Source organism: Neovison vison, chromosome 4 (genome assembly GCF_020171115.1).
Source record: "Neovison vison isolate M4711 chromosome 4, ASM_NN_V1, whole genome shotgun sequence".
Taxonomy (NCBI): domain Eukaryota; kingdom Metazoa; phylum Chordata; class Mammalia; order Carnivora; family Mustelidae; genus Neogale; species Neogale vison.
The window spans coordinates 125,386,780-125,401,830 of NC_058094.1; the positions used below are offsets into that span (position 1 = coordinate 125,386,780).

Here is a 15,051-nt window from a genome sequence, read left to right on the forward strand (position 1 = left end):
TCTTCCATCTTCACTGCACTCCATATACACTGCCTGCTCATTTCTTCACATGAGTCACTCTTCTTTCCACCTCCAAGTCTTTCTTCCTGACATTTTCCATCTCCCTGAAACACACTCTGGCCTCCTCTCTTGGCCTCATAAACTCCCACTAGTCTTTTAGTCGCCTTCTCAGGAAGTCTTTCTTGAACACATTCTTCTGGCCCTTGCCTACCGAGTCAGATCTCCCTTTGTAAGACTTTATATGAATGTGTTGTTTTTGTGATTATTTGTGTAATGTTCATTATCTGTCTTAATGGGTCATAAATTCAGTAAGGGCAAGGGCTGGATCTGTTTGGCTTATTCTTGTATTCTCCTCATAGAGCACATTGTTTGGCACATAGTAGGTTCGCAGTGTATATCGTCTTGAAAGAAATGAATGAATAAGTAAGCGAATGGGTCCATTGTCCTTGACTGCTTGTGTTCTGAGCTCCTTGTTCTGTCTTACTCTCTCTTCGCTGGATGCTTCTCTTCCGCTGAGCTGATAGGATGATGGCATTAATTTGTCATCTTCTTCTGCTGTCGTCTGAAGTTCAGACTCGAAGGACAGAGTGTGCTCATTGGCTACATATCCATAGCTGACATTAATATCGATTCTGACTTACCACTGCTCAGAACTAGGCAATCATAAAATTGAAGAAAATCCATTTTCCTATAATGTATGGATTCCCCAATTTGCCAGTTTTCAAATTCATCTGGAGACCTTATCGAAATGTAAATTCCTCTTCATGGGAGATTGGTGGGGTTCTCTGAACTCTACCTGCTCCTCCCTGCCCGTATATTCTTCTCACTTTGCCCGACCTGAAGGATCAAGACTGATTTTCTCCCAGAGGGGTAATTGTTAAGTCTCTCTGTATGAAGTTGATTGCTCTATATGTGGCTGGGGCTACAGGAAGAACTGCACATCGGAGTCCTCATCTGCAGGGGTTCTTTTCACCATGCTTAGGATGAGTGTAGAGTGTAGAATGAGAGAGGGAGAGAGAGAGAATGCAGGGACGTGAAGATATACCTAAAGGCTAACGGTGATTATCTCAGTTGTAAGATTTGGGTAATTTTCATTTTTTCTTTTGCTTCTCAGCGTTTTCTAAACATTTGTACAATTTGTGTATATTACTTTTTAATAAGAAAACAGTCTTTTTATAATGCACCTCAGCTATAAATTGCATCTGTGCAAAAATGTGAACACAACATGATTTAAACCAACAAATAATAAGCTCAGTGGTAATTTATTGAGTACCTGCCCTGTGTGAAACATGTGATCTTAAGTAACTCCTAGTAACACTGTGCAACATTTATTATTATTATTATTATTTTACAGATGAATAAACTGATGCTCAGAGAAGTGACATGACTTACCCAGAGACTTTTGTAAAATGGCATAGAGCTAGATAGTCCCAACTCAGAAGACCGTAAATGTTTCTTTTATGCTAATTGTTTCATCATTATGAACATTCGTAAAAAATGCCAGAAAAGAAGAATCCATTTTGACCAAGTTCTCAGCTGTGACTTATTCAATTTGCATACTCTCTCTCTTTCTTTCAATTGCTTGAAAACAGTTTATTGCTATATAAGTACTCAGTAATGTTGCTTGGTTACTTTTCATGACTCCCGAAGTTAAATACAGGGCAGGATGAGACGGGAACTCTTATTTTGTGCTTTGCATTCAGCGCTTTGTTTGATTTGTTATTTTGATTTCTCCTACAGCTTGTGAGCATACAGACAGTAGGCAATGATTCCAGTGAGGAAAGACTAAGAAAGGTTATTGTACAAAAAAAGTCAGTTATTAACCTTCAGGAGTGGAGGTGTGGAGTCAGAGGAAGGCAAAGCATGATTTCCTAGGCACTTCAAGTTTCTAAAGTAGTATAAAAAATGTAGATAATGAATTCATTATATTTTGTTTCCTCTTCTCCTGCTAACTGAGTATGTTTGAGAACTTGACAAAATATTACACATTGCTTAAAAACATTACTAAGAAGTCTTAGCTACACACCAGAGATTGACTAAACTTAATATTTTTAGAAGGTATTTTCAGTCATGAAAGACTTGGTATTGTTTCCTTAGTACCATAATCATCACTGCTCGGAGTAACATTCAGCATTGTACTGATATTCAGAAAGATTATTAACAAAGCTTCCATTTCATTTCCTGAGGTATGGGAAGAAAAGAATCTTTTGATTTTCTCTTCCCTAATTTAAAAATCATGTTCACAGGAAATTCTTTATAATTCTTTTAAATAAACAGGAAACATAATTATTTGCTTGGGGGTGTATATATGTGTGTGTTAAAAATAGTATAGGTTGAGGAGTACAATGTGTTTTTCAAAAAAAAAAAATCAGGATTGTGTAACATGCTTCAAATGAGATCCAGGGTTGTGTGTGTGTGTTTTTGACATGGTCTTACTGGCTTAAGATTTTTTTTTTTAAGTTTTGCTTTCAAATTTTATTTTTCTGACACTTCCTGTTTTCTTATAAGTCCAGCAATGGAATTAGAGTTGAAGAACTGGTGGATTCACATGGAGACAGTTTTTGTAACATCATCTGTCAGGTGTCTGCTTCTTCTTATTAGTCATCTGGCATTTTGAAGACCGATTGAGACCATTACAAAATGTACTGAAGATCATAGACCTTACATCTTTAGTTAATTAATGTTCACAAAGCACTGTGCAATTGATTAATAAAACTGGCTGTTGAAACATACTGAATGGGTAACTCTTTTTATATTTTTCTCTTATTTCCACACCAAATGCATGAATCTAATTTTTTTTTAAAAAAAGAAGCCCTAGATGATCTTAAACACTTTTCTTTTGAGCTCTTCCTATGTTATTTACCATTCTTATAGGGATATCTTTCACAGTTTTGCTTCTTCTGATTTTCCTGGTACATCTATATTCCTGATGGATATAGATTCTTCTCAGCTGGGAAACACCATTCAAATGTTATTATTTTTTTTTATATTTTATTTATTTATTTGACAGTTAGCGATCACAAGTAGGCAGACAGGCAGGCAGAGAGAGAGGAGGAAGCAGGCTCCCTGCTGAGCAGAGAGCCCGATGCGGGACTCGATCCCAGGACCCTGAGATCATGACCTGAGCCAAAGGCAGAGGCTTAAGAGCCACCCAGGTGCCCCCAAATGTTATTTTCATTCTTAATAGAATTAATTTTTGATATCAATGGAAAAAAATATGTAAAATTATTCAGGTCATTAAACCAACATCTATATAAACTTTGAAAGATAAAATTAAAGATCACAGGGAATGCTTTCTAAGAAAAAAGACTATTCCATGAAGAATGTTTATTTACAAGAAAAGGTACTATTTGTTATAAAACACAGCAATAAACGTGACTCTTAAGGAGCAGATACATCATGAACCAAATAATTGTAAACGATTCAATGCAAGTAAGCTAGGTATGCTGTCCTCTAGGAATTCATAATCTCAAATCCGTATTGATTCTTCATAAAAATAAGTTGTAGCACAAATTTATATATACAGAGGATTATTAGTTTGCAAAAGCCAACTCTAAGAGTAAAAATTTATACTATATGTAAAAATTATATCCTGGTTTAATTGTATGTCTTAGCAGTAATTATTACTAAACATATTCATAATTGAAAATACTATCAGTGAAACACAAAAGGAATAAAACTGTGATAGTATGAATTCCTAGATGATGTGATTTGAAGTTAGAAAATCCCATTTTTGTCTCCTTTTGCTTTGTATGGAGAAGTTAAATGATTCTGGAAATAACAGGTATTTAATTCTGTGGTTTTCCACTTCGCTATGATAGAGTAGGATTTATACCAAATTTAGATCAGTGAAAGGTAACCCCAAAGTTTATAGATTTTTATCCCTGAACAGCATTATAAGATTTAAAAATAACTTCTAAGTTAATAATAACCTCACAACCTGCAGATATTAATTTCTAATGTGAGAGTTGTTCACTGGATGAGTATGTATTCTTGAAGAAGGAATAAAATACAAAGAAGTCCTCATATTTAAATCATGAAGATACTGAGTGTCCATGGATGTCAGTCTGTCTATATGTGTGTATTTCTGATTGTCCTTGATGTTGGAAGTTGAATGCAAATTTATTTTTGTAAGTCACAGTGGAGATAGACAAGTGATTTACCTATGATTGACTCATTCTGTTTGTGGCAAATCACTTTTGGAAAGTATTTTCAGGCGTTTTGACAAGATAACTGGTTTTAATAGGAATGAGTCAATGACAGCAGTAATAGAAATCTGTGAGGATGTTTCAAATATTCTGTAGATAAAATGTATATGCAAATTGAATTCATTATCATAAAGAGTTCACATAGGTAGGTACAAAATAGCTATATTAAATTTTTCTTTTTATGTCTGCTGTTTATTGGCATATATACCTAGGCCCCCTTTTGTATCTGGTCAAATACAAAAATGTACTGGTAAATTAAAAAAAAATTATGTTATGCTGTGAAGTAAGACTTGAAGCCTCTGAGTTGCATTGCACTGTGTTAGAGAGGTACACTGCTACTGTACAGACCAGACCATAAGCCAAAACACTGATCAAATGTGCTGGGTACCTTCCTGGGCAAGTTTATACAGGAAAAGACTCAGGAAAGTGGGATATTAATCAATTTAGCCCTGAGCAAAAGCTATTTCTAAGTCAAGGATGAGGAAGATCAACAATTACAGTTTGAATTAATATTTATATAGTGATTTTTGCTTGTATTTTCTGATTCAGCCTTCACAGTGACCACCTGATGTAGGTGTTGTTATCTTATCTTACAATGAGGAAACTGAGAGTCAGAGATACTGCCTTCAATTACAGGTGAGCAAGTGAGTTTAACTCAAGTCTTCTGGCTCCATATTCTTTACATTTCTTTCCATCAAGTGGAGACAGAGGCAAAGTGTTAGTTCAGGGGGTCAGTGCACAATGTTAGGGGAAAGACAAGACCTGAAAGCCTTAAAGAAAAGGCAAAATCTAGATGTGTGGAACTAGGGATGTCACACACTGCATGAATGATCCATTAAGTGGATTCAGCCTGCAGATGAGTTTGATATGACTAGTCTGGTGTTTTCTTTTTTTTTTTTTTTAAAGTCTGGATTTGAATGCCTTACTTTTCTACCTAAGCATTTCCTGGTTGTCAGTCTCCACTACTCTCCCATCGAACTGCACTCACTTCTAATCTCTGCTCAGATTCTGATGTTCTTTGAATGCACAGTCCTGAGTGGAGTGAGTCACATGAACAAGAACATGGAAGAAAAGATGAAGGTGAAGATACAGTACAATTCATGTGGCCTGAGCAGAGGTTTTTATCCCGGGAACTTCAGGAGGAAGTTGTTAAGGACCAGATTATCCATGCTGTTTTTCCCTCTACATCCCCAACTGCCCCTGCCTCTTCCGTGAAATCTAGTTTGGATGAGTTGTCCTCATCCAAGTGAGTAAGAATTATATTGTGGTCTATGAGGCTGAGTTCTTGGAAAGGAGGTCCTGAAATTTCAAGCTTAATTGAGGTGGGTCCTATTTCTTGGGACAGCACTAATGGAGAAAGGGTGACAAAGCTGTCTTCTGAACTTGCAAAAGGAGTCATGCTAAGTGAGGTAAGGTCCTGAGTGTTGCTCTGAACATTGGCTGATGTTACTATTACACTTTTAAGTGACACTGGAAAAATGTTGTTTTATTGATAAGTTTTTTAAGGGTCAGAGGAAGAGTAGAAAGGTGCAATCAGGTTGGTGTTTTTTGGTTTTTTTTGCACACATGTATAAGATTGTCTCCTGGGATACCTAATTAAGGCAAGCCCCTTTGATTGGGTACTTTGTGGAGGGCATTGCTTCTTTTCTTCCAAAGGACTTTTGAGTCTTTGGAGGGGAAATAAGATTATGAAAAATGACATATATATCTATATCTGTATTTATATCTATATCTGGATTTTGAAATCATGGACTTCTTTTCCACCTCAGGGACTTTGCACATGCTTTATTTCCTGAATGTAATGTTCTTCTCCAATGGAGAAGATGGAGCTGATTTGTTTTTATCCTTGAAATTCTTTACCTATCAGCACAACTGTCTCTCCTTTGAGAGATTGTCTTACCCATCTAAAAGGTAATTTCCTGTCCTAGACATATCTAGAAAATTCCTTCCACCTTTATTCTCTTCCTTATCTGTTATTAATTTTCACCACGACATTAATCAATTTATAATTATTTTGTCTACTTACATATTTGTAATAACATACTCTAATAGTAATGTACCCTGTAGTATCTTCATAGAATGTAAATTTTGTAAGGACAGGGATTCCGAATTTAGAATCTAGTTCCACAACAGACTGGATCCTCAAATAAGTATTTGCAAATGAATAGATAGTTGGAATACAGTTGAAGAAAAAAATATGATGGATATTGGTAGGAAAATATACAATAGATTCCCATGTCAGGTGGAGGGTGTGTAAGATGATTTTCTGGTGTGTATTATAATAGGAATTTAATGTGTAATACCAACAGGGGATCTTATATGTATATATATATCTGATGGAAGTTTCATACTGCTGATGTAGAATATTGATTAATTCTTTAAAAATTATATAATGAATAAATTTTGAGTATGAAAAATTTAAATGATTGAAAAGGCTATAAAGAGAGAGTAAAACTTTTTCTTCCCCCAATTCCATTTTCAGTAAATCACTATTCATACATTCTTAAGTATTTTGCTAGAAATTTTATGTGTATATATTTGTCATTGGTTTTATTTACCTTTTTAGATAGTGAACTAGTTATCTACTTGTTATCTAAGCCATTTTGATTATAATAGAAGTATGGTTTTGCCATTTGCAATTTTCTGGATTTTTTTTATGTGAACCTATAAATCTCATTTAGTTAGGGTGGCTCCTGGGTGGCTCAGTCAATTAGATGTCTGACTCTTGGTTTTCCGCTGAAGTCATGGTCTCATAGTCTGTTTTTCCTCCCCCACTGTCCCTTCCCCAGCTTGCATGCACATTCCCTCTCAAGTAGATAAATAAAATCTTTTAAAAATCTAGTTTATATACTTATAGCCACTTCATTTCAGTATTATATAAAACTTGGTTTCTGTAACTCCATTTTCTCCCTATTCCTTTTTGCTGTGGTTTTTGTACAAATTTTATCTTTATAATTGTATATCTATCAACATGGACTTGTAATTATTACTTTATGCAGATATCTTTTAAACCAGGAGGAGAAAAGAAGAGTTACAAATGAAAATACATTTATGCTGTTTTTTATATTTGTTTATATAGTTGACTTATTGGTGTTCTTTATTTCTTTATATGATTCCGAGTTACTCTCCAGTGTCCTGTCATTTCAGTTTGAAGGACTCTTTAGTATTTTCTGTAGGGCAGGTTTGCTTCCAGTGAATTTTCTCATTTTTTGTCTTTATTTTTTCAAATTTTAATTTATTTTTTTCAGTGTTCCAAAATTCATTGTTTATGCACCACACCCAGTTCTCCCATGCAATATGTGCCCTGCACAATACCCACCACCAGACTCACCCCCAGCCCCCCCCAAAACCCTCAGTTTGTTTCTCAGAGTCCACAGTCTCTCATGGTTTGTATTCCCCTCTAATTTCCCCCAGCTCACTTCTCTTCTCCATCTCCCAATGTCTACCGTGTAATTCCTTATGCACCAAACGTAAGTGAAACCATATGATAATTGACTCTCTCTGCTTGGGTTATTTCACTCAGCCAGTCCCGTCCAGGTTGATACAAAAGTTGGGTATTCATCCTTTCTGATGGAGGTGTATTTGTCCATTGTATATATGGACCATATCTTCTTTATCTATTCGTCTGTTGAAGGGTATCTTGGTTCTTATCACAGTTTGGCAACTGAGGCCATTGCTGCTATGAACATTGGGGTACAGATGGCCCTTCTTTTCACTACATCTGTATCTTGGGGGTAAATACCCAGTAGTGTAATTTCAGGGTCATAGGGTAGCTCTATTTTTAATTTCTTGAGGAATCTCCACACTGTTCTCCAAAGTGGCTGCACCAACTTGCATTACCACCAACAGTGTAAGAGGGTTCCCCTTTCTCCACTTGTTGTTTCCTGTCTTGTTGATTTTGGCCATTCTAACTGGTGTAAGGTGGTATCTCAATGTGGTTTTGATTTGAATCTCCCTGATGGCTAATGATGATGAACATTTTTTCATGTGTCTGTTAACCATTTGTATGTCTTCTTTGGAGAAGTGTCTGTTCATGTCTTTTTTTTTTTTTTTTAGTTGCTTAAATTCTTTTTTCTTTAAATTTTTTCAATTTATTTATTTTCAGAAAAACAGTATTCATTATTTTTTCACCACCAGTGCTCCATGCAATCCGTGCCCTCTATAATACCCACCACCTGGTACCCCAACCTCCCACACCCCCGCCACTTCCAACCCCTCAGATTGTTTTTCAGAGTCCATAGTCTCTCATGATTCACCTCCCCTTCCAATTTACCCCAACTCCCTTCTCCTCTCTAACACTCCTTGTCCTCCATGCTATTTGTTATGCTCCACAAATAAGTGAAACCATATGATAATTGACTCTCTCTGCTTGACTTATTTCACTCAGCATAATCTCTTCCAGTCCCGTCCATGTTGCTACAAAAGTTGGGTATTCATCCTTTCTGATGGAGGCATAATACTCCATAGTGTATATGGACCACATCTTCCTTATCCATTCATCCCTTGAAGGGCATCTTGGTTCTTTCCATAGTTTGGCGACCGTGGCCATTGCTGCTATAAAATTGGGGTACAGATGGCCCTTCTTTTCACGACATCTGTATCTTTGGGGTAAATACCTAGGAGTGCAATTGCAGGGTCATAGGGAAGTTCTATTTTTAATTTCTTGAGGAATCTCCACACTGTTCTCCAAAGAGGCTGCACCAACTTGCATTCCCACCAACAGTGTAAGAGGGTTCCCCTTTCTCCACATTTTCTCCAACACATGTTGTTTCCTGTTTTGTTAATTTTGGCCATTCTAACTGGTGTAAGGTGATTTCTCAATGTGGTTTTAATTTGAATCTCCCTCAGGACTAATGATGAACATTTTTTCATGTGTCTGATAGCCATTTGTATGTCTTGATTGGAGAAGTGTCTGTTCATATCTTCTTCCCATTTTTTGATATGTTTGCCTGTTTTGTGTGTGTTGAGTTTGAGGAGTTCATTATAGATCCTGGATATCAACCTTTTGTCTGTACTGTCATTTGCAAATATCTTCTCCCATTCTGTGGGTTGCCTCTTTGTTTTTTTGACTGTTTCCTTTGCTGTGCAGAAGCTTTTGATTTTGTTGAAGTCCCAAAAGTTTATTTTCGCTTTTGTTTCCTTTGCCTTTGGAGACATATCTTGAAAGAAGTTGCTGTGGCTGATATCAAAGAGATTACTGCCTATGTTCTCCTCTAGGATTCTGATGGATTCCTGTCTCACATTGAGGTCTTTTATCCATTTTGAGTTGATCTTTGTGTACAGTGTAAGAGAATGGTCGAGTTTCATTCTTCTACATATAGCTGTCCAGTTTTCCCAGCACCATTTATTGAAGAGACTGTCTTTTTTCCACTGTGTATTTTTTCCTGTTTTGTCAAAGATTAATTGACCATAAAGTTGAGGGTCCATATCTGGGCTCTCTACTCTGTCTATGTTCACATAGACATACTGGTCTATGTGTCTGTTTTTATGCCAGTACCATGCTGTCTTGGTGATCACAGCTTTATAATAATGCTTGAAATCAGGTAACGTGATGCCCCACGTTACCTGTTCATGTCTTCTGCCCAGTTTTTTGACATGATTATCTGTTTTGTGTGTGTGGAGTTTGAGGAGTTCTTTATAGATCTTGGATATCAGCCCTTTGTCTGTAGTGTCATTTGTGAATATCTTGTCCCATTCCATGGGTTGCCTCTTTGTTTTGTTGACTGTTTCCTTTGCTGTGCAGAGGCTTTTGATCTTGATGAAGTCCCAAAAGTTCATTTTCACTTTTGTTTCCTTTGCCCTGGGAGAAATGTCTTGATAAAAGTTGCTGTGGCTGATGTTGAAGAGGTTATTGCCTATGTTCTCCTCTAGGATTCTGATAGATTCCTGCCTCATGTTGAGGTCTTTTATCCATTTCAAGTTTATCTTTGTGTATGGTATAAGAGAATGGTTGGGTTTCATTCTTGTATACATAGCTGTCCAATTTTCCCAGCACCATTTATTGAAGAGAATGTCTTTCTTCCATTGTATATTTTCTCCTACTTTGTCAAAGATATTTGACCACTGAGTTGAGGGTCCGTATCTGGGCTCTCTACTCTGTTCCACTGGTTTATATACCTGATTTTGTGGCAGTACCATGCTGTCTTGGTGATCACAGCTTTGTAGTAAAACTCGAAGTCAGGCAATGTGGTGCCCCCAGTTTTGTTTTTCTTTTTCAACATTTCCTTAGCAATTTAGGGTCTCTTCTGGTTCCATACAAACTTTAAGATTGTTTGTTGCAGCTCTTTGAAAAATGCTGATGGAATTTTGATTGGAATGGCATTGAAAGTATAGATGGCTCTAAGCAGTATAGACATTTTAACAATGTTTATTCTTCCAATCCATGAGCATGGAATTATCTTCCATCTTTTTGTGTCTTCTTCAATTTCTTTCATGAGTGTTCTGTAGTTCTTCGAGTACAGATCCTTTACCCCTTTGGTTAGGTTTATTCCAAGATATCGTACGCTTCTTGGTGCTATAGTAAATGGAATCAATTCTCTAATTTCCCTTTCTATATTTTCATTGTTGGTATATAAGTAAGGAACTGATTTCTGTACATTGATTTTGTATCCTGCCACATACTGAATTGCTGTATGAATTCTAGTAGTTTGGGGGTGGAGTCTTTTGGGTTTTCCATAGAAAGTATCATGTCATCTATGAAGAGAGAAAATTGACTGCTTCTTTGCCAGTTTGAATACCTTTTATTTCTTTTTGTTGTCTGATTGCTGTTGCTAGGACTTCTAGCACTATGATGAACAACAGTGTCGGGAATGGACATCCTTGTTCCTGATCTCAAAGGGAAGGCTGTCAGCTTTTCCCTATTGAGGATGATATTCACTGTGGTTTTTCATAGATAGATTTTATGAAGTTGAGGAATGTTCCCCTCTATCCCTATGCTTGGAATTGTACTAATCAGGAACGGATGCTGAATCTTGTCAAATGCTTTTTCTGCATCAATTGAGAGGACCATTTAAAAAAATCTTAAGTTGTCCAGGGTGCCTGGGTGGCTCAGTGGGTTAAAACCTCTGCCTTCAGCTCGGGTCATGTTCCTGGGGTTCTGGGATCAAGCCCCACATCGAGCTGTCTGCTCTGCAGGGAGCCTGCTTCCTCCTCTCTCTCTCTGCCTGCCTCTCTGCCTACTTGTGATCTCTGTCTGTCAAATAAATAAAATCTTTAAAAAAATCTTAATTTGTCCTTAATATTTGAAGTGTAGTTTTGCCCAATACAGAATTCTTGGTTGGCATTTTACTTTCTTTTAGCACTATAAATAAGTTATCCTGCTGTCTTCTGGCCCCCATGGTTTCTTATGAAAAGTCAACTGTAATTGTGTTTAGACTCACTTCTATGTGATCAGTCTCTTCTTTCGCTTCTTTCAAGATTCTTTCTTTATCTTTTGATTGTTTGATTATGATATGTCTACATGTGGAACTCTTGATTTATCCAACTTGGGGTTCATAGAGCTTCTTGGATGTATAGGTTTTTTTTTTTAATATTTTCATCAAAGATATGATGTTTTGGCTACTAATTCCTTAAATTTTTTTTTTCTCTCTCTCTCTCTTTTTTTCTCTTCTTCATCTCCTCTTTCTCTCTCTTCTCCCCCTCCTTTTTTCTTTTGGATTCCCATTGTGTCCTATTGGTACACTTGATTATGTTCCACAGATCTCTGAGTGTTTTTAATTTAAAAAAAATTTTTTTTCTCTTTCTGCTACTCAGACTGGGTAATCTGAATTGACCTATCTTCAACTTTGCTTTCTGCTGTCAGTTCAGATTTGCTATTGAGCACTACTAAGTGCGTTTTTAATTTATATCATTGTACTTTTCAACTTCAAAATTTCTTTTTTTATTTGATTTTATTATTTTTAAAATTAACATGTAATGTATTATTTGCTTCAGGGGTACAGTTCTGTGAATCATCAGTTTCACACAATTCACAGCACTCACTGTAGCACATACCCTCCTCAATGTCCATAACCCAGCCTCCCCCACATCCCCCTACATCCCTCAGTTTGTTTCCTGAGATTAGGAGTCTCTTTTGTCTCCCTCCCGGATCCCATCTTGTTTCATTTTTTCCCTCCCTATCCCAGACTACTCCCTACCCTGCCTCTTAAATTCCTCATATCAGAGAGATCATATGAAAGTTGTCTTTCTCTGATTGACTTATTTCATTTAGCATAATACCCTCTAGTTCCATCCACATCTTTGCAAATGGCAAGATTTTATTTTTGATGGCTGCATAGTATTCCATTTCAACTTTGAAATTTCTATTTTGTTCTTTTTATAATTTCAGTTTCTTTATTGGTATTATTTGGTAAGACATTGCTTTCGTACGTTAGTTCAGGAGACATGGTTTCCTTTCATTCCTTGAAGATATCTTAAATAGCTGGTTTAAAATTTTTGTAGTGGGCTGAATGTTGGCTTTGATGATATATTCATGTCCTAAACCTTGAAGCCTGGCTTTCATGGCAGAAGAGTAATTTTTGGAAAAATATGTGATTAAGTTACAGATCTTGAGAGGTGGAAGATTATCTTGGATTACCTGAGTTGGCTGTAAATGTAATTGCATGCATCCTTATAAGAGATAGGGAGAGGGAATTTTGAGATACACAAAATAGGAGAAAGTAATGTGAAGATGGAGGCAGGGATTGGAGTGATAGAGCCTCAAGCCAAGGAGTGCTGGCAATCATCAGAAGGTGGAAGAGACAAGGAAAGAAATCTTCCGTAGAAACTCTGGATGGAATGTGGTGATGCCTGCACCTCCATTTCAGGTTTCTGATCCCCAAAACCATATGAGAATAAATTTACGCTGGTTAAACCCACCAAGTTCATGATAACTTGTTATGGCAGTCATAAGAAACTAATCAAGTCTGTCCAGTAAGTCCAATGGTTGGCCTTCTTCAGGAACAGTTTCTGTAGACTGCTTTTTTCCATGTTAATGGCCATAAATTTTGTTTCTTTGCATATTTCACATTTTTGTTGTTGTTAAAAGTTACACATTTAATATAGTATTATGTGGCAGGTTTGACTTTTGCTGAGTCTTTGGGATGATTCATGTCAGGCCCAGAGTGCTTATGTCAGCATGACTCCCAGGTTGGTGACTGGGTTCTTGCTTTCAACCTTCTAGCTGCTTGCATCTCTAACAATGTGACTAGAACTGTATTTAAGGCATTGGTGGGTCTTGGTCTCATCCATGTGGATCTCAGCCCAGACACTGTGCAGAGGAGATAGCATTTCATCCTCACCCCATCAGCTAGTCTGGTGATTTTATAGTGAGATGCTGCTCTTTGTGGTGATACGCATATAGCCATACAAGTCTATACCATCTTGACTATCCATTTCTTTACATTCTTACACCTACAACCTGTAGAAACAGACATTTTAGCATATAATTTTGAAAATGCATCTCAGACATTTGATGACCTCTCTGCAAGATTTGGTTATAGACTCCCAGCTGAAGGTTTAAAAGGTTTTTTGATTAACTCAAAACTAGAAAATGCCTGTGAACCTATCATGGCTCCACCATTTAAAGACAATTCATCTGGTGCTTACATTGTGTTGATTAGAAGACTTGATTGTAATTTTGATGTAAAGGTTTTAAATTCATAGAGAACAGGATACAAAGCAGCCATAGTTCACAATGTTGACTCTAATGACCTCGTTAGCATTGGATCCAATGACATTGATGTGCTAAATAAAATGGACATTCCATCTGTCTTTATTGGGAAAGTATCAGCTAATTCTTTGAAAGCAAATTCACAGAGGAAAAAAGGTGCCACATCATCTTAGTCCTAGAATTTAGTCTTCGTTTGGAATACTACCTAATCCCCTTGTTTATCGTAGTGAAAATCTATCTGTCTCATCTTGATAGTTGTTTTCATTAAGTAGTAAATTAATGTTAAATATATTTTAAAAAATAGTATGGATGATTCTAAAAATCCTTGTATTGAGTGAGAGGAGCCTTACATAAGGGAGTACATATTGTTTGAGTCAATTTATATGGTTGAGTCTGGAAAAGGTAAAGATAATCTGGGTAGAAAAATCAGAGCAGTGATTGCTTCTGTGGGGCTAGGAAAGGGTGAGAGATTTACTGAGAAGAGTATGAGGGACCTTTTGGGGGGTGAGTCTTGTTCTGTATCTTGAGAGGGATTTAGGTTTCACAAGTTTCTGTATACTTAAATTTTGTGCATTTCATTGTATAGAAATTTTACCTAAGGAAAAGAAAAACTAAAAAAAAAGTGTTAACTCTAAGTAATTATACATCTGCTAAAATGGGGGAACAGATACTGATGATCTGCAACCTACTTTGAAGTGTACTGTAAAAGAATGAAGAGAAAAAGAGATGTGTTGATGGGTCGATAGAGGGGTGGATGGGTATGTGATAAAAATGCAGTGTAATGTTAATTGTAGATTCTAGGTAGTGGGTATATGGGAATCATATACTTTCTTCAAACTCTTCTCCATATATGAAAGTTTTCATGTTAAAGTGTAAATAAAGAATAGTCTGAGGACTTGAAAAAAATATTATGTGGCAAATCTGGAAATCAGATTCTTCTCTCTCCTCAGGGTTTGTTGTTGCTGTTAGCCTAATGATTTTTCTGAGCTAAATCTGTAAAGTCTGTATTCTTCATTGTGTGTGACCTCTGTTAGCGGGGTGATCAGTTAATGATTGGACAGAGATTTGCATAAATGCCTGGAACCAATAAGATTCCCAGTTTCTACCGAGGGTCTCCCCATGTGTGCTGGGACGTAGATCTTTCACACTCAGCCAGGCAGTTGACAACTCTGCCTTCTGCTTCACTTCCTGCTT

The 15,051-nt window shown here is 36.7% G+C and overlaps 1 protein-coding gene and 1 pseudogene across 3 annotated transcripts in view; both read left to right on the plus strand.

Annotated features, from left to right (window-relative positions):
- The window catches only part of SUGCT (succinyl-CoA:glutarate-CoA transferase), an 827,195-nt gene that overhangs the window by 255,962 nt on the left and 556,182 nt on the right, over positions 1-15,051 (plus strand). The gene's annotated exons all lie outside the window — the stretch shown is intronic.
- On the plus strand, positions 12,531-14,129 carry LOC122905260 (annotated as a pseudogene).